Consider the following 25,194-nt stretch of genomic DNA (forward strand, 5'->3'; position numbering starts at 1 on the left):
ACCAGAGGGGCCACAAGAAGGCCAGTTGCCCCCAGTTGAAAGCAGCATCGACGCCAGTAAAAGCGCCAGCTCCAGCAACCCTGCGGATCACTGATGGCCGGCAGGGAAAGGTAGAGGCTCCAGTGGTGAGGAGCCAGGCGTTTCAGCTGACTACTGAGGAGGCACGCGCCGCACCCGATGTGGTGACGGGTATGGTTCTTTTCCTCTATTTTATTTATATGATGTTATGATATTGATGTGTGCTCTGTGTATATGCATTAGGATCATTCCATGTGAACGGTATCCCAGTTCAGGTGTTGTTTCACTCGGGTGCCACCCGATCGTTTGTTTCTCTTGCGCTTAGCAAGAAGTTTTCTAAGTCTTCGGGCATGTTGGATTGCCCTCTAGAGGTAGAGATTGTCGATGATCGATCGGTGCGAGCATCAGCAGTGTTCAGGGATTGTGTTCTAAGGTTGTTGGAGGAGCGATTTTTGGTGGACTTGGTTCCCATTCCGTTGCGTGGGAACAAGATGATCATAGGCATGGATTGGTTGAGCCCTAATGGGGCGGTGATAGATTGCGCACAACAACTGGTGCGGATCAGGACCCAAAGTGGGGGAGAGTTGGTGATCCACAGCGAGAGGCCACAGCGTGGACCCACAGTATATTCAGCAGCGAGAGCTAGGCGCTACGTTCAGCAGGGTTGCGCGGGATATGTCGCGTATGTTATGGATACCCGGGAGGCGGGTAGGGCGACGGTGAGCGAGGTTCCAGTGGTACGAGACTACGCATATGTGTTCCCAGAGGAGCTTCCTGGGATACCTCCAGAGCGTCAGGTAGAGTTCAGGATCGACCTAGTCCCTGGTGCGGCTCCGATAGCCAAGGCACCGTACCGGTTGGCTCCTCCCGAGATGCAGGAGCTGTCTACGTAGTTGCAGGAGCTGCTAGACAAGGGATTTATCAGGCTGAGCAGTTCACCCTGGGGAGCCCCGATTTTGTTTGTGAAGAAGAAGGACGGGTCGCATCAGATGTGTATAGACTATCAAGAGCTAACCAAGGTGACGGTGAAGAACTGTTACCAACTCCCGAGGATTGATGATCTCTTTGACCAGTTACAGGGAGCATCTTGGTTCTCCAAGATCGATTTGCGTTCAGGTTACCATCAGATGAGGGTCAGAGAGGGGGATGTGCAGAAGACCGCGTTTGGGACACGTTATGGCCATTATGAGTTCGTGGTGATGCCGTTTGGGCTCACCAATGCTCCTGCCGCGTTCATGGACCTCATGAACCGCGTGTGCAGACCGATGCTGGATCGGTCTGTGATAGTTTTCATCGATGATATCTTGGTTTACTCCAAGACGTAGGAGGAGCACGAGGAGCATCTGAGAGAGGTTTTAGAAACCCTAAGGAGCGAGAGCTTGTACGCCAAGTTCTCCAAGTGCGAGTTTTGGTTATGCGAGGTGTAATTCCTGGGGCACCTTGTCAACCAGAACGACATACTGGTTGACCCCGCCAAAATAGAGGCCGTGATGAGATGGGAGATTCCGAAATCTCCATATGAGGTTCGGAGTTTCCTGGGTTTAGCGGGCTACTATCGGAGATTCATTCAGGACTTCTCCAAGATGGCCGTACCCCTGACACGGTTGACTATGAAATCCATAGTCTTTCGATGGGGGCCTGAGCAGCAGGCAACATTCGAGGTTCTGAGACAGAGATTGTGCGAGGCGCCAATCTTAGCCCTGCCAGAGGGCGTAAAGGATTTTGTGGTATATTGTGACGCGTCCATTTCGGGGTTGGGCACGGTACTGATGTAGAGAGGGCACGTCATTGCCTACGCTTCAAGACAGCTGAAGCCTCATGAGGCGAACTACCCGACACATGATTTAGAGTTGGGGGCGGTGGTCTTCGCCCTCAAGATTTGGCAACATTACCTCTACGGTTTTCGGTGTACCATTTATATGGACCACAAGAGTTTGAGGTACCTCATGGATCAGCCAAATTTGAACATGAGGCAGCGTCGGTGGCTTGATGTGGTGAAGGATTATGATTGTGAGATCCTTTACCACCCGGGGAAGGCTAATGTGGTGGCCGATGCGCTTAGCCGCAAGGGGGCCGATCAGGGATATTTGCATGCGGATGACAGTGGTGACTCCGCTTTTGGAGCGGATTCGGGAGGCCCAGCAGGAGGCCCTGAAGGAGGAACATCGGAAGAGTGAACGCATAGTGGGTCAGGTTTCCTCCTTCGACTATGACAGTAGGGGATTATTGACATTACACCGCAGGGTATGGGTGCCATAACTCGGAGGCATGCGCCGGATTTTGATGGAGGAGGCGCACAAATCCCGATTCTCCATTCATCCCGGGGCGACGAAGATGTATAGGGATCTTCGTCTGGACTATTGGTAGCCCTGCATGAAGCAGGATGTGGCTTGGTTCGTCGAGCGGTGCTTGACCTGCAGGAAGGTCAAGGCCAAGCATCAGAGACTGCACGACAAGATGCAGCCATTGGAAATCCCGTTGTGGAAGTGGGAGGATATTACGATGGATTTTATCACGAAGCTTCCCAAGACCGCGCGATGAGTGGATTCTATATGGGTCATCGTGGATCGATTGACCAAGAGTGCCCATTTTATTCCGATTCAGGAAAGCATCTCGGCCGAGAAGTTGACCGACATCTATATCAGGGAGATAGTGGCGCGACACGGGGTGCCAGTGTCAGTGATTTCAAACAGAGGTGTGTGTTTTACTTCCAGGTTTTGGAAGAAGTTTCATGATGAGTTGGGCACTCGTCTGCATCTTAGCACTGCCTTCCACCCGCAGACGGATGGTCAGAGTGAGCGGACCATCAAGACTCTTGAGGATATGTTGCGGGCATGCGTGCTAGATTTCGATGGCAGTTGGGATACGTATCTTCCGTTAGCAGAATTTTCGTATAACAATAGTTACCATGCGAGTATTGACCACCCTCCTTTCAAGATGCTCTACGGGATGAAGTGCAGGACCCCGATTTGTTGGGGCGAGGTCGGTCAGCGTGTCATTGGGAGCACCGAAGTGGTGCTCAAGATGACAGAGTTGATCAAGCAGGTTCGTAGTAGACTGCAGATTGCGTAGAGTCGGCAGAAGAGTTACGCCGACAGAAGGTGTTCAGACTTGGAGTTTCAGGTGGGTGACATGGTCCTCCTGAAGGTATCACCCTGGAATGGTGTCATTAGGTTCCGGAAGAGGGGAAAGTTGGGCCCCTGGAATGATAATGACAATAGTTATCTGAGGTTGAACGTATTCACATTACCAAAAAATCAATTCTCTTAATCATTCACATAGAATTGCACGGTTCATACATGTCTTCACAATAGATGCTCATCCATACAAAAGCCTAACTATATATATATATATATATATATATATATATATATATATATATATATATATATATATAATCGATTTATAATAAAATAAATGAACGAACATAAACAAATGAAAATAAACATACATAAAAGGACAAACGTAAATGAATAAAGGAGAATATTGTTCGTGTTTGTTCATTTAACTAAACAAACAAGATATATTAAATGTACATAAAACCGTGTATATGCAAACATACACATACACACATACATACATATACACATACATATTCAAATACACACATACACATACATATACTAACATACATACATACATACATACATAAATACATACATAAATACATACATACACTTATATAAATATACATATTTCCCCTAATTATCATTATTTTTCATTATTCCATACATTAAATGTATAGTATTTCACATTATTGATGTGTCAAACGTTTTTTGTTCATTTGTTTGTGTATTAGATACATTCGTTTGTGTTTTAAATATGTAAAAACAAAACGATCCAAAATCCTTCAAGACTTGAATAGTGAAAAATAATAATAATGGGAATAATAATAATAATAATAATAACAACAACAACAACAACAATGTAAAGTTGTTGGTATTTTGGAGCTATTCTGTAGCTATTTTCTTCCGTCGGTAGTCTGTAGCTATTTTGTAGCTAATTACCTACAGAGTACCTATTGGCTTACTTCTGTCACTATTCCGTAACTATTTTGTAGCTAATTATGAATGGAGTACCTACAGATGTACATCCTTCGTTATTCTGTAACTATTCCGTTAGTAATTTAGGGCATTCTATTCTATAGGTATTATGTAGGTAATTACCTATGGAAATTTTCCATAACTATTTTCTTGTAGCAAAACCCCTTGTTTTTTAGTAGTGCAATAATGCACGTAATTTTTATGATTTGTGTGTTTGTGTAATAGTTTTGGTTGATTTTCATTTTATGTGTAATATTTTAGGCGAAGAATGACGATGAACGAAATTCCACATATCATGAATGAGTGAGCTAGCACAAGGCATTATGAATGCCTTTTGTTGTTCATCTCCTATATCTACACATTCAAAATTAAATTTATGCATATAGTTCGGTTCTTTGTCGTTTAGCCCTCACTAGAGTGTAAGGTTTTATCTTAAAGGATCATCATGCAATAAAGGTTTAATAAACACTATTTTTAGGACAAAATCAAAACCACAAGAACCATTTATGTAATTTTGTCTAATAATAATAATAATAATAATAATAATAATAATAAATCATTGTAATCGAAATAAAGATTACGTAATCAGATTCATCTAATAAATATCATACATTTATCATCTATAAAAAGATGAGGACATAGTCTATGATCAAATTGCAAAACAATGAAAAGTCTATATTTTATAGTTCTAATGTTATGTTATGCTCCTCCAACGTTTCAAACAACCAATTCTTTGGAGTCATACACTATACATATCCTCGATGGAGACATTGGCAAGCTAATATTCGACCGTCACTCAAAAGATGATAAGTTTGCAAACAAGACATTCTCACCGGGAGCTCACTATGCATGGGCGTTTCGTAGGGATTTTTTTGATACAACAAAGTACATCGGTCACTTTTATTGGATGGGAACAAATGATCAAGTAATTAGTGAGATCGATTTTCATGTTTTTGATAATCTTGTAGCCGAAGAATGTGTGACGAATGTATTTAGGATGAATAATTGTTATTGGTTAGTAAAGATGAATGGTTTTTATTTTGCTAGGGATGTGCCAACAAACTGGCAATTAAAATATGTATGGGGCCAATAATAATTTATAATATGTTTGACATGGTATTTTATTTTGATTTTTATTTTCAATTATTATAACCATTAAAATAATATCCGCCGATAATTTTTTGCATAAAAATAATGTACGTACTTGTTCATTCATAAGTAATATCTTACACCAAAAATATTTTTTTTGAATTTATTTTAGGGTCGTTCTAACATTATTATAAATAACTAGTAAAAATCCCTATATTCGCCCAAGGTCGGTCTTTTTTTGTTGTTTAAATTTATTTGTATTCCCACAAAAAGTAAAAGCAGCTTGCTGTCCGGAAGGTTTTTCTTGATATGGTGTTGGTCAGATATATTCTCGGAAGCTTTGGTCCCAAGGTTCCAAAAATTGCCAAATGTTCAATAGTTTGTTGAGTGAGTGGCTGTAATGACAATGCAATGACCTGCTTATTTATATCTTAGGCATGTTATTTGTCAATCATTTTTGGTTCCACTTTTGAAACACTTCTCATGTAGTCATTGAATAAAAAAAAAATATAAATCGCTGAGAATTAATACATATCAAGTAATCTTTACCACAAATGATATCACTATCTTGCCAAATTGGTGATTATTATGTAATAAATGTTCAATATTTATCACCAATTAGCCACTTTCATGAAATTATTATTTCTTGTGATATTTTTTTTTACTTTTTTGGAAAAATGACAATCATATTTTGCAAAATGAGGATGTTATTTCGCGAAAGGAAAATATATAAATGTGCTTTAACGTTTTTGTTATTGTAACTGAGACCGTTAATAAAGCAATTTTGGAAATTGCAAAATTTGTTTTGTGAAATAAATGGTCATTTTATCATAAATATTGAAAAGATATATTTTCTTAATAACAATCTCCCATTTTTGGTATTTTCCTCATCAACCCAAAAACACTTTACATGTTTAACTTTTGAATGCAATATAAGTTTTAAGCAAAAATGCCCTCTTTCCCTTCAATATCATCATCATACACTTTAGTAAGTTGGTAGCTAAATTCACATGTTTTATCTATGAAAAAATGACGTGGGGCTTTATAAAAATAATTGCAACCATTTTTATGTAAAGTTACGGTTTAAAATTTAAAGACATGATGACAAGTCTCAAAGACGCAATCATAAGTGGCAGCCGGAGAGATTTTTGGGTCAATGGAGCATCTCTTGAGATCGTTGAAGTTTAATGGAGTTAAATTCTTTTGATGATGCTGATTAAAGTGATGATAAAAAACTAGATTGAAAAATATCATTATTTAAGTCACAATTATAACTTTTTGAAGGTTATTAACCACTTTCATTATATGGGTCACATTTATATGGTTGTTATTCGCTCATATATCAAGAAAAATATAACTATAAAAGTGAGACCCTTAAAATGGAAGATGGAGAGAAATTGTCAAAGTAATGATGTCTAATTTTATAACAAAAAGGAGAAAAAACTGAATATTAAATATGTGTTTATCATGTTATGTTTTTTATGCTTTTAATTAGTAAATATGTTTTTTATGGAATGTTGTAGTTAGTAAATATGTTACTTTTATAATATATTGATTATCTTCATAAGACTTGTAAATTGTCTTTCTTATGTTGTATAGAGTACTATAAGAAAGCTGTAAATAAATTATGTAATTACCTTTCCAAATTTACAATCAAGTTGTTCATCATTGTTCCTAAAACCTTCTTCTTGTTACTCAATTAGTTAAAACAATATGGAAATGGTTCAATAAAATAGATGGTTCAATGAAAGATATCTTTATGAATATGTGAATACAAAACTAATCACCTTTACCTTCTCTAAAGCCTTAGTAATATGTATTGTTGGTTTTCCTTACATGAATCTTATTAACGATATAAAATATATTACCTAACTATGCTAAAGATATGTATGGTTTAGAATAGATTATTTTTAGGTTTCACATTGTACTTATCTTATCTGAAACTTGAGTGTATAAAGTATGGGGAGTGATTCTTCCATGGTAGGTTTTTATTATCCACTAAAATTTTTATTGTAATGACAATTATACCCTTAAGTTATAAAGAGTTTAATTACTAACATGTTTATTATATTTTCCCATAAATAAGTGTAGAAGATATTTTCCAGCAATAATATCCATCTCCCTGTTTCGCTCACATCTAAGTATCAAAGTTCATCTGCGGTGGTGCAAGTACTACTTACGACTCCACCGTCGACATATTATTGCAAGATTAAACTTAAGAACTACCCTTCTAAGTTCATGGAGATATAGAACTGACATTTTTTAGTGGCCATCACCCATCACCCACCAGAAAACAACTGTTACCCCATCTAATAGAGTTGCAGAAGAGAAAACCCAGCCACATCTTCGTCGTTCACCACTATATTATCCAACAAATAAAACACCGTCTCTAAATTGTGCTCAAGATCCACTTCTTCTGTTGCTGAGTATGGATGTAAATTCAAAGCTATTTACGATCAAATAGATATTATTGGATATCATGTTGATGATTATTGCAAAAGTCACTGGTTCTTATGTGGCCTAGGAAACCCATTTCATCACTTCTCTATCTCCCAACGTGCCATTAATCCCCGATCCTCTTCTAAAGACCTGTTTTCCCAAGCTGAAGGACATGAGTTATTTATCCAAATTGTAAACCCCACACCAATCTCACAGGCTTTGTTCATATCCACTCAAACTCATGGAGGTTTTTTCAATGGACGAGGTCGTGGAAATTCCAATGGAAGCAAAAACTGAGGAGGTTTTAGTGGATGTAGTGGCCTAGGTCATCGATCTCCTCATTGCCAACTTTGTAGAAAAGATGGTCACTATGCAAATAAGTGTCCAAATCTCCAAATGTTTGCTACACATCCTTTCACTCATGATGTTAATATTGCATCTGCTTTTCAATCTTTGTATGTTGACTCTTCGCCACATTGGTATGTTGATTTGGGTGCCACTTCTCATATGACATCTTCTCCCTCATCTCTTTAAGGAGCAAAACCCTACACTAGGGTTGATTACATCGCCTTTGGTAGTGGTAACACTTTGCCTCTAACTCATATTTCACACTCCACTTTTCATCTGAATATTCCACTCTTCATCTGAATATTTCAATTAGTAAACTCACAAAAGATCGCCTAACCTAGGACATTCTTGCTCGCGAAAGGGTATCAAGGTCTGGCACAAACATTTGGTTCATGTTGCCTTTAATTTCATTATTTATTTATCTATATTAGGTCATTTATTTGTGACTTCTTTATTACCAAAACCAAGTATTTGTTCATCATGCCAACTCTCTAAGAGCAAACATTTACCATTTGAAGTTAATACTAGACGCTCTTTGCATATTCTTGATCTTGTTCATTGTGATTTATGGGGACCAGCTCCTATTGCATCTACAAATGGATATCTCTACTACATACTCTTTTTAATATCTATTCTTGTTTTACTTGGTTCTATCTGCTCAAATTGGAATCAAATGTTTTTGGTATTATTATAGCATTTATACGTTTTGTTCAAACACAATTTTCAACATAACTCAAAGTCTTTCAAAGTGATGGTAGCATGGAATTTTTAAATCATTGGGCTTGAAATCTTTTTGTTGAAAATAGTACTCATCATCATGTTTCATGTACCTAAACTCAATAAAATTGGCATGTTGAATGCAAACGTTGTCATGTTACTGAAACCGATCTTGCCATGCTGTCTAATGCTTATGCACCTGCTTCATTTTGGGTTGATGCATTTCAATCTACCATATACATTATAAATTGATTACACACCAAGTTACTTCATAACAAGAATCATTTTAAGCTCTTCTTTGGTCATGCACCCACTTATGATATGTTTTGGGTTTTTGGATGCCGGGTATAACCATATTTACGAGACTATGCTCCTCACAAGTTTGCTCCACAAAGCATTACATACATTTTTCTTGGATATGACTCTCAGTAAAAGGGTTATCGTTGTCTTGATCCGCTCACTTCCCGTATTTACACAACTGTGGTAGTTGCATCATCTACTATTTCTCAAAATTCTATGAGACAAGTTTCCCTTTTTCCAGCCATGTTAACAAGGTTGATCTTGCATCCTTATTATTTTTTTTTTTGAGTTATAGAGATGGTCGTGTGGCAGTTGCATCATCTACTGTTCCTCAAAATTCTTCTCAACCTATCAACACACAACAAGTTGATTCATCACACTTTGGTCCATCTGGCATCTCCTAAACCTGTTCTCATTGCCCACTATGTAACAAACGACCGCCACCTGCTAATGGAACCAATTAACCAACTGTTGATTCTACACCAGCAACCTCTGTCGGCCTAGTTTTAGCTGCTTTATCAACTATCACACATGGTTCGCCTCCAACAATCTCTACCTATCTGATTGTTACTCGCTCTAAACATGGGATTTTTAGCCCATACATGTTGCTGATTTCGCAACACTTCAGCAAAATCCACTTCACATTGCTTTATTGGAAAACAAGGAACCTCATGGTTTCAAAACAACCATCAAAGAAAAATAAATAGTTTTCTGCTATGGCAGAAGAGATGGAGGCATTGAGCTCTGACAACACATGGGTTGGTTTTTTGGCATTCTTTAACACCCTCCATTCTAGGTTACTCAGATGTCGACTGGGCTCGTTGCATTAAAACTAGATGATCTACATATGGTTACTCTATTTTTCTGGGAGGTAACCTTGTTTAATGGAGTGCCAAGAAACAACCCGCAGTGTCACGGTCTAACTGTAAGTCAGATAATCGGGCCATGGAAAACGCTACAGCTGAGATTGTTTGGGTTACTCATTTGCTTCTAGAGCCTCATGTGTTACCTTTTGATTGCCCTATGCTTCTTTGTGACAATAACAATGCTATCTTCTTCAGTCAAAATCCAGTCTCGCTGGAACAAGCTAAGCATATTGATATTGATTATCATTTTGTTTGAGAACTGGTGACGTCAGCAACCAATACACTCACTATGTTCCTATGCATTTACAGTAGCTGACATATTTTCCAAAAGTCTTCGAAAGCATTTGATTAAGAAATTTCATTTCAAGCTCTATGTTGGTCCACCACCAGTTCATTTGAGGGGGGTATTAATGATATAAAAGATATTACCTAACTATCCTAGAGATATGTATTGTTTAGAATAGATTATTATTATGTTTTGAATTGTACTTATCTTATCTTTAACCGAGTTCTATCTCCGAGGTTCCGATAGTGTGCGAGTTCCCATACATGTTTATCGAGGAGTTGCCGGGAGTGCCTCCTGAGAGGCAGGTGGAGTTTCAGATTGATTTCGTTCCGAGAGTGGCGCCTATTGCCAAGGCACCTTATCGCCTTGCGCTGCCTGAGATGCAGGAGTTGTCCTCTCAGATTCAGGAGATGCTAGGGAAGGGTTTTATCTGACCGAGTAGCTCGTCGTGGGGAGCACCGATCCTTTTTGTCAAGAAGAAGGATGGTTCACACCGGATGTGTATAGATTATTGGGAGTTGAACAAGCTGACGATCAAGAACCATTATCCACTTTCGAGGATTGACGATTTGTTCGATTAGTTGCAGGGGGCATCTTGGTTTTCCATGATTGATTTGAGATCTGGATATCACCAGATGAGAGTATGCGATGATGATATTCAGAAGACAACCTATAGAACTCGTTATGGGTATTAGGAGTTTGTGGTGATGCCTTTCGGGCTGACCAATGCGCTGACAATGTTCATGGATCTCATGAACTGGGTGTGAAGGCCTATGTTGGACCAGTCGGTGATTGTGTTCATCGATGAAATCTTGGTGTATTTGAGGTCTAGAGAGAAGCATGAGGAGCATCTGTGATAGGTTCTTGGGGTTTTGAAGTCGAAGAGGCTTTATGCCAAATTCTCCAAGTGTGAATTCTGGTTACGAGAGGTCCAGTTCTTAGGAAACCTCATTAATCAGAATGGGATATTGGTTGATCCCGCCAAGATTGTGGCAGTTATGTGATGGGAGGTGCCAAGATCCCCATCCGAGATCAGGAGTTTCTGGGATTGGTTGACTACTATCGAAGAATTATCAAGGGTTTCTCGAAGATTGCGTTTCCTCTCACTAGATTGACCCGGAAGTGTTTTACTTTTTTTTGGAGGCATGTGCAGTAGGCATCATCCGAGACTCATCGCTAGAGGTTGTGCGAAGCTCCGGTATTAGCCCTTCCGGAGGTAGTAGAGGACTTCGTAGTCTATTGTGATGTGTCTATTTCAAGGATGGGTGTAGTGTTGATGCAGAGGGGTTATGTGATAGCATATGCGTCGAGGTAGCTGAAGTATCATGAGACGAGGTATCCCACCCATGATTTGGAGTTGGGGGCGGTGGTATACACCCTCAAGATTTGGCGGTACTATCTTTATGGTGTCCGATGGTACAATATACATGGACCATAAGTGCTTGACGTACTTGATGGATCAGCCCAACCTGAATATGAAGCAGAGGAGATGGTTGGATGTAGTGAAGGACTACGACTACGAGATCTAATATCACCCAGCTAAGGTTAATATGGTAGCCGATGGCTTGAATCGCAGAGCCGAGAGCGCTCCGATCTGAGATGTGTGTATGAGGATGATGGTGATGAATCCAGTCTTAGATACCATCCGAGAGGCAGGTAGAGTCTATGAGACTGGATAACTACAAGAGAGATTGTGTGGTTGCTCAGGTTTCTGAGTTTCATTCAGATAGTCGGGGACTTATGACTTTCCGAGGAAGGATTTGGGTGTCATACATAGGTGGAGCTCGGCGTACATTGATGGAGGAGGCACATAGGTCGAGATTTTCAATCCATCGTGAGGCCACTAAGATGTTTTTGCATTTGAAAAGAGATTATTTGTGGCCCTATATGAAGAGGGATGTGGCTTGGGTAGTGAATAGATGCTTGACCTGTCGTCAGATCAAGGCAGAGCACTAGCAACCCCATGGATTTCTTCACCAAGCTACCGAGGACCGCATATGGGGTAGACGCGATATGGGTGATTGAATATCGATTGACGAAGAGTGCTCACTTCCTCGCTATTAGTGAGAGCTCTTCTGCAAAGAAATTGCTCGAGATCTTAGTTCGAGAGGTGGTGGCACGACATGAGGTGCCGACATTGATAGTGTCAGATCGGGATATGCGTTTTACTTCCAAGTTTTGGAAGAAGTTTCATGAGGAGTTGGGTACCCGACTGCACTTCAGTACAACGTACCACCCACAGACAGACGAGCAGAGTGAGCGGACGATTTAGACGCTCGAGGACATGTTGTGTGCATGTGTTATGGACTTTGGTGGAAGTTGGGACAATTATTTGCCCTTGTTTGAGTTTTCATACAACAACAGCCACCATTCTAGCATTGATATGCCTCCCTTTGAGCTTTTATATGGGAAAAGGTGTCCGACTCCCATTTGTTGGGGAGAGGTAGGGCAGCGAGTGATGGGTGGTACTGAGATTGTGCTAAAGATGATCGAGCAAATTCAGCAGGTCAGATAGAGATTACTGAAAACCTAGAGTCGCTAGATGAGTTATGCCTCATTCACAAAGGTGGTCTATAAGGGGGTATAAGGTTGTTGCCTATAAAATGGCAACTTAATGGGTGTCCAATCTCACCCACCGCTTCCTTGATCAGTGGAGGGTCGTCAGCCGAACGGGTAGGACAAGGACTTATAAATTCTCATTAAAAGTATAATGATAATTATAAAGTAACTAAATGCTTAAATTAAATTTCCAATCTTAGTTACTTTAGGAAAATGTGAATAAGGTGCTAATCCATGAAATTACACTTTACACTTTGTTTAAGTCGTTATTGGAGCGTGTGTGGTTAACCGACACACTACCATGAACTTAACAAGGTAGGTAAAGGGTGACTTAATGTTTATGATAGTATCGATGGAGCGTGTGTGGTTAACCGGCACATCGATTGAGGGGTAATACATTAAGGGTACCGATTAATTTGCATGGTTACTTCACACCTTGTTTTGTGATCCTCGGCATCCCAGTCACAAAAACTTGAAGGGCACACTCGAGATTGAAACATGCAATTGAAGAAAGTTCAATGAATCTCAAAGAATCTAGGAGTTTCTAAACCAATTAATCCTAAATTAAAATTTTCGTTTTTCATGGTGGAAATTGGTGAATCATCATTCACCTACCTTCAAATATCTTATAGCTTAGATTATGGCATCCCTCTTCTAAGTTATAAAATATTGTGTTGGGTCCTAGCCTTAGTATTACATTTGGGTGTTTTATTAATGACTATCCCTATATCTAATCTAATCTATTCCCTATTCTTTTTAGATGTCTTCCAATAACAATGCTTCTGGCTCAAAACCTTCTAGCTCCTTCTCTCTCATGAATCTTTGTGGGAGAGTCATCTTTGATGGGTCCAATTTTATAGATTGGATCAGAAACATCAGGATGGTCACTTGGTATGAGAACAAAGAATATGTTCTCGAAAAGGAGCTGAAGGTACCTGAGCAAACTGCTACTCTTGAAGAGCTTGCTGAATATGAGGTACATGAGAGAGATGCTACAAAAGTGGAATGCATCATGATGGCCACCATGACAGCCGAGCTCCAAAAGTCCTATGAGGACTATTATCCTTTTGAGATGCACCAGGACTTGATGGACCGCTACCATCAAAGTGCTCGACAAGAGCGATATGAAATAATCTCCTCCATGATAACAACCCGAATGAAGGATGGTGAACCCATCACGGACCACATGTAGAAAATGTAAAGGTATGTGGATCGTTTACTGAAGTTGAATGTGAACTTCCCTGAGGAGTTAGCAATAGACATCATTTTGCACTCCTTACCATCGTGTTATGATCAATTCTGCATGACATATCACATGAACAAGGAAGAAGTCCCCCTCAACAAACTTCAAGGACTTTTGAAGACCGCTGAAAGTGGTCTAAAGGGTAAGACGGTTGTTACTACTCCTACTCCTACTCCAACTGCGGCCAATGTCTTGGCAATCGGGCATGGCAAAGGGAAGAAGAGAAAGAACCCTTCTAAGGGTACCAAAGGTAAGACCCTTGAAGTCTCCTCTTCAAGCAAAACCAAGAGAGGTTTTGTCACTCCTTCTGCTAACCCTAATGAGGTTGAATGCTTCTATTTCCATGAAAAGTCGCACTGGAAGCGAAACTGCCCAAAGTACCAGCAAGATTTGAAGGATGGGAAAATAAAACCCAACCATGTAGGTATATACACTATGTTGTCTAATAACTCCCCTCATTCTAAGTCTTGGGTCCTTGATACAGGTTGTGGTATTCACATATGTTCTGATTTGCAGGGACTAAGAAGAAGTGAGAATGTGGAGCAGGGAAAGATAGACTTGATCATGGAAAACAGGAAAGCTTCACCTGTCACCAAGATAGGAGTTTATTCCTTAGTGCTAAATAGTGGGTTTACATTAGATTTGAATAACTGTTATTATTCGCCAGAAATGGCAAGAAATGTTATTTCCTTTCATGCATTGTATAAACAAGGTTTTACCTTTTATTTTGATAATAATAATGGTAGTATTGATGCTTTTTTTAATAATGTTCTTTATTTTAAAGCATTACCTTGTGATGGTGTGTATGAAACTGTATCTATTGTAGACAATCTAGGAAATAATGTATTGTGTATTGACTCTTCCACTAGCTTAGATAAAGCATCTTTATGGCATTGTAGTCTTGGACATGTAAGTAAGAAACGCATAGGCCAACTCCAAAAGGATGGAGTCTTGGAGTTATTTAACCTAAAGTCGAATGATAGTTGTGAATCTTGTTTTCTTGGTAAAATAACAGTGTCACCTTTTACTGGCACTTGTGCTAGGGGTGAAGGTTTGTTGGACCTCATACACACAGATGTGTGTGGACCCTTCAGAACTGCCACAAGAGATGCTACTCGCTTCTATGTGACTTTTCCTGATGATTTTAGTAGATATGGATATGTCTACTTAATCAAGCATAAGTCAGAAACCTTTGAAAAATTCAAAGAGTTTATGCGAGAAGTGGAGAATCAGTTGGGCAGGAACATTAAGATGCTTCGATCCGATCATGGTGGTGAGTATCTTAGTACTGAGTTCCTTGACTATCTTAAGGAATGTGGGATTGTCTCACAATTGACACCTCCTAGGACACCACAGTTGAATGGTGTAGCTGAGAGGCGTAATTGGACCTTGTTGGGCATGGTTCGTTCCATGATGAGTCGAGCTTCGCTACCAATCTCATTTTGGGGGTATGCCTTAGAGTCTACCGCCCATATCCTTAATCTATTCCCTACAAAGAAGGTTGCCAAAACACCTCACGAGGTGTGGACTGGAAAAGTTTCCAATCTAGACCACATAAAGGTTTGGGGTTGCGAGGCTTTCGTGAGACGCGAGACTCACGATAAGTTCGAACCCCGAAGCAAAAGGTGTATTTTCATCAGCTAGCCACAAAAATCCTTTGGCTACATCTCCTACATACCCAGTAATAATGTGGTCTTTGTAGCAAGAAGAGGATTCTTTCGAGAGAGAGAGAATTCATAAGCCAAGGAGACAGTGGGAGCAAATTGACCTTGAGGAAATCCAAGAGTCAAGTGGTAAAGGAACCTCCAACTCTTGTCCTCAACCTAAGGAGGAAACTCCTGTTGAGCCGACTGAAGAATCTATACCTTTGAGGCATTCCACCCGAGTTAGGAGTGCACCTGAGCATTATTATGGTTTCCATATTACTGTAGAAGGTGAAACACTTATCAGTGATAACACACTGGTAAATCTGGATGAGCCTAACAGCTACACGGAAGCCATGGCAGGCCCTGAGGCTGCTAAATGGAAAGAGGCTATGGACATCGAGATACAATCCATGTATGACAATCAAGTTTGGAACTTGGTTGACAATGTACCTGATCGTAAGATAGTTGGGTGCAAATGGATCTTCAAAAAGAAGACCGACATGGATGGTAATGTACACACTTATAAGGCAAGACTGGTTGCAAAGGGTTATTCTCAAACTCTGGGAGTTGATTATGATGAGACCTTTTCATCAGTGGCCAATATATTAAATCTATTAGGGTTCGGTTAGCCATTGCTACATTTCATGACTATGAAATATGGCAAATGGATGTCAAAATCACTTTCCTTAATGGAAAGTTGGCTGAAGATGTTTACATGGTTCAGCCAGAAGGTTTTGTCAGTACAGAGTACCCCAATAGAGTGTGTAAGCTCGAGAAATCCATTTATGGATTGAAACAGGCACCTCGCAGATGGAATCTTTGCTTCGATGAGAAAGTCAAAGAATCTGGCTTTTCAAGGAGTGAAGATGAATCTTGTGTTTATGTCAAGGCTAGTGGGAGTATAGTCATCTTTTTGGTACTATATGTGGATGACATACTACTCATAGGAAATGACATCCCAACCCTGCAGGAAGTAAAGTCCTGGCTTGGGAAGTGTTTTGTCACACCCCCAAACCAGAACGGCGGAAACGTTCGGGGGCGGAGGACTTCATGTAAGTATCACAACACATGCAATATAGTAATCCAAGTACAAACAACCATTTCATTAATAAGTATAAGTTTTACATATGTGTTTAAACATTACATATTCAAACACCAAAGTAGGTACAGTAGAAGACAAGAGTCGCGGTACGGTACTAGGTAGTCTTCTCAAGAGCTTCGAGAGTGTACCTGTCTACTGGATTCCTGAGAATACAAGTTATTTGAAAAGAGTAGATCAACATTTAAGCTGGTGAGTTCATCAATATTTTAGTTCTGTAAAATTTACTCTAGGTTCTTTGGAAAAGTTCACTGGTTCCTCCAGAAAATCCTATATTTCCTGAGGTGATAAGCTGATAACCTCAATAGTTTCCCTCTATAATTACTTATTGTATATTAATTATGTATAACCTAATATCGAACTGATAGTGAATTGGGTGTATCTGCCTGAAGCCCACAACCAAACAAGGAACAGGAAGTAAGGCGGAAGTCACACATTTCACTGTCAATCGGATATTACTTATATATAACTCTGATGTAATAACTAAGGACTTATAGAATTAACCACTAAATGTCTTTTATGTTATACTAGTTACAGAGATTGAATGACTAAGTTTCATTTGATAAGTGGTTTAATTCCATAACCCATTCCATCTGTAAAAGTGGTTTAATCCCACAACCGTTCCATTTGTAAAAGTGGTTTAATCCCATAAACCGTTTCCTTTGTGTAAGTGGTTAAATCCCATAACCGTTTCTTTTGAAAGAGTGGTTTAATTCCATAAACCGTTTCATTTGTAAAAGTATTCTTAGTTATATATGTTCTATGGTAAAAACCTTAGTATTAATCCTGGAAAATATTATATTATCCATAATACTGCCTTGTGGTTTTAAATGTTCAAAAACAGAAGTACAAGTATATTTACCATACTTGATTTCATGATACGTAGCTTTTACTGTAAGTAAAAACTACAGAAGGTATATTTGGTCGGGATGTAATTATCTTTTCTTACTGTTTAAAGAGAAGTATATTACTTAGTAATTCACTCATTGTTTTATCCATGTGAGTTCTATTAACCATACTAATATGACTGATATGCTTGCGGCGACATTCTTCAGGCGTCGGAATGGAATGATATTTGACACCCTAGGCCTGCCAGCCAAACTGTAACGAACAGTAGAGGTGCGAGATTGTCAGTCCCATATAGATCTATACACAAATTCACGCTCTCCCTACAAGAGATTCTGGTTAATAGGCCAGGACTTAAAGTCATACTTAAACAAGTACACCATGAAGGGTCTCACAAATTTATTGTTTCAACGAGATTTACGATGTATTATTACCCCGTGATTGTTAACCCTGGTACTCTGTAGCGTACCTTTGTTAATGCAAACCCGGTATGATGTATTATTACCCCGTGATTGCTAACTATGGTACTCTGTATTGTACCTTTGTTAATGCAAACCCGGTATGATGTATTTATTACCCCGTGATTGCTAACCCTGGTACTCTGTATCGTACCTTTGTTAATGCAAACCCGGTATGATGTATCTTTACTCCTTTAATATGTTATTCGTATATTAAAAGCATTATACATATCCTGGTATAGTTAAATAAGTTTTGGTACTTTCCTTGGAATGTGAATCATACTCGTATATTTAGTTTTGAATCATAAATTATACCTATTATAATTTAAATTGTAACAGCTCAAATTTTTCAAACAAATTTTTCATTTTAAAAACATAATTGTTTCCATTTTAAACATGACATAAATAGATTAATTATTCTGTCAAATACAATTATTCAAAACCCCAAGATCATAAAGCCAATCTTCAGTGTGTATCGATCATGCCGGCGCCTTCCCACGGTCCTCGCAAGTACCTGAAATACATGCACAACAACTGTAAGCATAAATGCTTAGTGAGTTCCCCAATATACACTTACGCACATACGCCTTTCCAGGCCCTGACCTTCCGGTCCTCATAACATAATCGCCTTCCGGCCCGTAACATATTGCCTTCCGGCCCACACATCATACATAGCACACATGACAATTAACTTACCACATATAACATACATATCACATAACATATCCGACCTTCCGGTCACACAGTCAAACCCATTCCGTATTCAGTATAGTGAGAAGACTCACCTCGTAAATGCTGAAAGCTAGCAACTCTTGAAATCACTCGTGCACAATCCGACGAGCTACAACCTTCCTATAACATCACATATCTCATTAACACTTATAACTTCTAAGGGTGACTATCCCTAAGAGTCAGACTTAGGTCAACTCTGGTCAACGGTCAACGGTCAGCTCGACCGGACTCGGCGAGTCCCATAACGACTCGGCGAGTCTAGACGTCCTCCAACTTTCTGAGACTCCTTATCTACTCGTCGAGTACCCTCCTCGACCCGACGAGTTACCCTTGAAAGAATCGCGGGGCCACCCCGACTCCACTCGCCGAGTCTGAAGAACAACTCGGCGAGTCCCAGTAAATCTTCAAGCTACTCGCCGAGTCTGAAGAACAACTCGGCGAGTCCGTGCCATGCAGACGAGCAACTGCTTCCTGAATTACGTGTGGTCCCGAGATATACAACCATGGGACTTTCTGGACTTCTAAGCATCTCATTACTGGGGGTATAAACGTTTGGGTAATAACATAATAACCCATCTAATCACTAAATGGGTTTCATAAACCCTAACTTCATAAACACAATAAACAACAGAAGGAAATCCGAAATATTACCTGGAATATGCCCTTTCTGTGTTTCCAAACCGCAGAACTCGAATCCTTTGCTGTTCCTTTAGCCAAAACCTTTCTTCTCTTTGTCCCACAACCTCTTCAAGCCCTAATATCCTCCAATCTTGCTCTAGATGCCCACAACCGATTAGGGTTCCTCTCAATCGACTAAAAACGAACAATGACGGCACATAAGAGCATTATATACGATCCCAAACCGAACGGTTAGGGTTTCTGCTGAACAGCGTCGACTCGCCGAGTCCGTACTTGGACTCGTCGAGTCCAGTCGCGATCCCGCGACCAAGTCTGCGATCCTACTCGGCGAGTCTAGGCTCCAACTCGCCGGTTCCCAAGTCATTTCCGATCCCTTACGGTGTTGCCATTGAACCAACACCAAGGGTATCTCCTTGTTCCTCAGAACCTTGATCTTCCGATCCCTGACCGCCACTGGTCTCTCCGCGTAATTCAGGCTCGCATCCACCTGAATGTCCTCCAATGGAACCACTGCCGACTCATCGGCTATGCACTTCCTCAGCTGCGACACATGAAAGGTGTCATGGATCTGACCCAACTCTGCTGGTAACTCCAACCGATAGGCTACCCGACCTATCCTTGCAATCACACGAAATGGCCCAATATACCGGGGCCCCAACTTGCCTCTCTTCCTGAACCGAATCACTCCTTTCCAAGGAGAGACCTTCAGGAGAACGAAGTCGCCGACCTGAAATTCAAGCTCGGATCGGCGCCTGTCTGCATAACTCTTCTGTCGGCTCTGGGCAGTCAATAACCTTTGTCTCACTCGTTGAATCTGCTCCGTCGTCTGGAGCACGATTTCCGTGCTGCCCAACACTCTCTGTCCCACCTCTCCCCAGCAAATGGGGGTCCGACACCTCCTACCATACAACAACTCAAAAGGTGGCATACCAATTCTCGAATGATGGCTGTTGTTGTAGGAGAACTCTGCCAATGATAAATACGCATCCCAACTACCCCCGAAGTCTAACACACACGCTCGGAGCATGTCCTCCAGCGTCTGAATCGTCCGTTCGCTCTGACCGTCTGTCTGGGGATGGTATGCGGTACTAAAATGCAATTTAGTACCCAGCTCCTCATGGAATTTCTTCCAGAACCTGGAAGTGAAGCGCACATCGCGGTCTGACACAATCGAGATCGGCACCCCGTGCCGAGACACCACCTCTTTCACGTATATTTCCGCCAACTTTTCCGCTGAAGAACTCTCACTGATGGCAAGGAAGTGTGCACTCTTCGTCAACCTATCCACAATCACCCAAATTGCATCAACTCCCCTAGCAGTCCTTGGCAATTTGGTGATAAAATCCATAGTGATCTGTTCCCACTTCCACTCGGGAATCTCCAATGGCTGCAACTTGCCATGCGGTCTCTGGTGCTCGGCCTTAACCCTACGACAGGTCAAGCACCTCTCAACGAACCATGCTACGTCCCTCTTCATACAGGGCCACCAATATTCCTTCCTTAAATCCAAATACATCTTTGTAGCACCGGGATGGATCGAAAATTTTGATTTATGAGCCTCTTCCATCAACGTAATACGCGTACCGCCCACGAACGGTACCCAAATCCGACCCCGAAACGTCATAAGGCCTCGACTATCCTTGACAAACTCTGAGATTAACCCCACAACCCGCTCTTTCCTCCGCATTTCTGGTTGCACAGCCTCTGCCTGGGCTCCACGAATAGTGTCCAATACTGGAGTCATCACGGTCAGTCTCAAACATACGTCTCGCAATGGAGTGCTCTCCGCCCTGCGGCTCAATGCATCGGCTACCACATTAGCCTTGCCTGGGTGGTACAGGATCTCACAATCATAATCCTTGACCACGTCCAACCACCTCCTCTGACGCATATTCAGGTTGGGTTGATCCATCAAATACTTCAGACTCTTATGGTCCGTGTATATCGTACATCGAACCCCATACAAGTAGTGACGCCAAATTTTGAGAGCGAACACTACCGCCCCCAACTCTAAATCGTGCGTGGGATATCTCGTCTCATGAGGCTTCAGCTGCCTCGACGCATAAGCTATCACATGACCCCTCTGCATCAATACTGCACCCAATCCCGAAATCGATGCGTCGCAATATACCACGAAATCTTCCATCCCTTCTGGGAGAGCTAATACCGGGGCTTCGCACAATCTCTGGCGAAGTGTCTCAAAGGAGGTCTGCTGCTCAGGCCCCCATGAGAATGCAACACCCTTCCGGGTCAATCTGGTGAGTGGCACTGCGATCTTGGAGAAATCCTTGATAAATCTCCGATAATACCCTGCCAACCCAAGGAAACTCCTGATCTCAGAGGGTGACTTCGGCACCTCCCAACTCATCACCGCCTCAACCTTGGCCGGATCGACTAATATCCCCTTCTGATTAACCACATGTCCTAGGAACTGGACCTCTCGCAACCAGAAGTCACATTTGGAGAACTTTGCATAAAGCTTCTCCGACCTCAATACCTCAAGGACCTCCCTCAAATGCTCCTCATGCTGCTCTCTAGACCTCGAATACACCAGAATGTCGTCGATAAATACAATCACTGACCGATCCAACATCGGCCTGCATACCCTGTTCATGAGATCCATGAACACAGCCGGGGCATTGGTGAGTCCAAAAGGCATCACCACAAACTCATAATGCCCATATCGCGTCCTAAACGCTGTCTTCTGGACGTCCTCTTCCCGTACCCTCACCTGATGGTATCCTGATCTCAGATCGATCTTGGAAAACCAAGATGCTCCCTGCAACTGATCGAATAAATCATCGATCCTCGGCAACGGGTAACGGTTCTTGACCGTTAGCTTGTTCAACTCCCGGTAATCAATGCACATCCGGTGTGAACCATCCTTCTTCTTGACGAACAGAATAGGTGCTCCCCATGGCGAGCTGCTCGGCCGAATGAATCCCTTTCCCAGCAACTCCTGGAGTTGCGAGGACAACTCTTGCATCTCTGGAGGTGCAAGACGATAGGGTACTTTAGCAATAGGCGCAGCCCCCGGAACCAGATCGATACCAAACTCTACTTGCCTCACAGGAGGTACTCCCGGCAGTTCCTCGGGAAAAACATCTGAAAACTCATGCACCACAGGGACCTCCTTAATTGACTTCGGTCTCTTGGAAACCTCCCGCGTATCCATCACATACGCCACAAAACCCTTACAGCCCTGCTGTAGACACTGCCTTGCCCTAGCGGCCGAACAAAAAGCTGATTCTGAACGAGTACCCTCACCGTACACCGAAAGAACTCCCCCACTATGGTCTCGTATGGTCACCAACTGACGCTCGCAGTCGATGACAGCGCCGAACCGGCTCAACCAATCCATGCCCACGATAACACAGACATCCCCCATCGCAATAGGAATCAGGTCAATCGGGAATTCAACCCCGAAAATCTCTAGTACACATCCCCGAAGAACCTCCGTAGCACGAATCACTTTCTCGTCAGCTATAGAAACTCTCAAAGGTCGACTCAACGTCTCACGACTAACGCCAATCTGCTGACTAAAGGCTAAAGACACAAAGGACCTACTCGCACCCGAGTCAAATAACACTAAAGCAGGTACAGAGTTCACAAGGAAAGTACCTACGCGCATAATAACATAAGCATAACATATTGACATTAAAATAATTACACGAATTACAACATACCTGCCACAACATCGGGCGCAGCGCGGACCTCCTCCGCAGTCAGCTGAAAGGCTCTCCCGCGAGCCCTCGGGGCCTCGACCTTCACCGGTCGAGTCTCAGTAGTCCTGGCAACAGGTGCAGATCCCTGACGAAGCTGCGGACACTCGGCCTTTCGATGGCCGGTCTGGTTGCAATGGAAGCAAACCATAAACCCCTTGGGGCACTCCCTAGCAATGTGCCCCTCCTTGCCGCACTTGTAGCAGGCACCGGCTCGACACACCCCATCGTGACCCTTGCCGCACTTTACGCAAGTGCGGTTCTTCGAACCTCCCGTCTTCGAATCGGCGGACTTGATCCGCTTGGCTGCCGGCTGAGACTGAGCCGGCCGCCGGTCTGCCTGCTGAGACTCGGCCTCCTCCCTGGCCTGAGTCTCTAACTCGATCTCACGCTTCCTGGCATTCGCCTGAAGCTCAGTAAAAGTATGGTAAGTGGAGTTTGACACAAACTCCCGGATCTCCCTCCTCAGAACACCCAAGTACCGGCTCATCCGAGCCTGCTCTGTGGCCACCAGCTCGGGGCAAAACATTGCCCTTTCATGGAACTTTCGCGTGATCGCCGCCACCGAATCAGTACCCTGCTTGAGGGTTAAAAACTCCTGAACCAATCGTTCCCGCTCCACCGGGGGAACGTACTCCTCCCTGAACATGGTAGTGAACCCCTCCCATGTCACTGCCGCAGTCTCTGCCAAAGTGAAGTTCGCCGTCACGAACTTCCACCAGTCCTTTGCTCCCAGACGGAGCTGGTTCAAGGCGAACCGTACCCTCAGGTGCTCCGGGCATGAACAAGTGTAGAAGCACCCCTCTATATCTGCGATCCACCTCATCGCAGCAATCGGATCCTGCGTCCCATCGAACTCTGGTGGCTTCGTGTTGCTGAACTCTCGGAACAGCAATGAATCACCCCCCTGTGGCCTAGCAGCGGCCACAGCTGCGGTAGCTGCAGCGGTTGCAGCCTCAGTCAATGCGGCGTACCGCTCGTCGAACGTCTCCATCAGGGTGGTCTTGATAGACCCAAACATCTCCGGGATCTCAGCCCGGATCGCCGCCGCCACTTCCTCGTGGATCATCTGACGAATATCCTCGTCACTCACACCGCTCGTACTTGCTCCGTGACGCGGTCTAACCATGATATCTCTGAAATACAACATAAAACTATCAGAGATTCTACCGAGTATAATCGTACTCGATACGCAACCCTACTCAGTCCCAGATATCCAGGGATTCTTACTTGGGCCTCCCACTGACCCGGTGTCCTCGGTAGTACGGGCCCAATACTACCGACCACACCGCATCAATGTTCATCCCAAGCCTTCCTCCCCAAACTCCAGAGAGTGAGTACTCTACTTCTGATACGCTCTATCTACCCGCATACTAGCAAAGCATCTCATATAGGCAACTTCCCTAGACTAAGGCATCATAAATCAGGCCACTCTAGTCCTATCATGAATACCTAGTCTTCTAGCATGCATAACAATTCACATCATATAATATTGTAAGGTATTTTGGGGATCTTTACCGTTCGGGCGCTGACTGATCGTACACACTGCTTCTTTCTTGCTTACCACAAAACCATTTACAAAAGTTTATGCCTTTATTTGAAAAGTTTCCTCAAATCCTCGGTTTGAGTTCAGTTACCCCCGAAGGTGCACCCGAATCCCTCAAACCAAGGCTCTGATACCAATTGTAACAGCTCAAATTTTTCAAACAAATTTTTCATTTTAAAAACATAATTGTTTCCATTTTAAACATGACATAAATAGATTAATTATTCTGTCAAATACAATTATTCAAAACCCCAAGATCATAAAGCCAATCTTCAGTGTGTATCGATCATGCCGGCGCCTTCCCACGGTCCTCGCAAGTACCTGAAATACATGCACAACAACTGTAAGCATAAATGCTTAGTGAGTTCCCCAATATACACTTACGCACATACGCCTTTCCAGGCCCTGACCTTCCGGTCCTCATAACATAATCGCCTTCCGGCCCGTAACATATTGCCTTCCGGCCCACACATCATACATAGCACACATGACAATTAACTTACCACATATAACATACATATCACATAACATATCCGACCTTCCGGTCACACAGTCAAACCCATTCCGTATTCAGTATAGTGAGAAGACTCACCTCGTA

Source organism: Lactuca sativa, chromosome 8 (genome assembly GCF_002870075.4).
Source record: "Lactuca sativa cultivar Salinas chromosome 8, Lsat_Salinas_v11, whole genome shotgun sequence".
Taxonomy (NCBI): domain Eukaryota; kingdom Viridiplantae; phylum Streptophyta; class Magnoliopsida; order Asterales; family Asteraceae; genus Lactuca; species Lactuca sativa.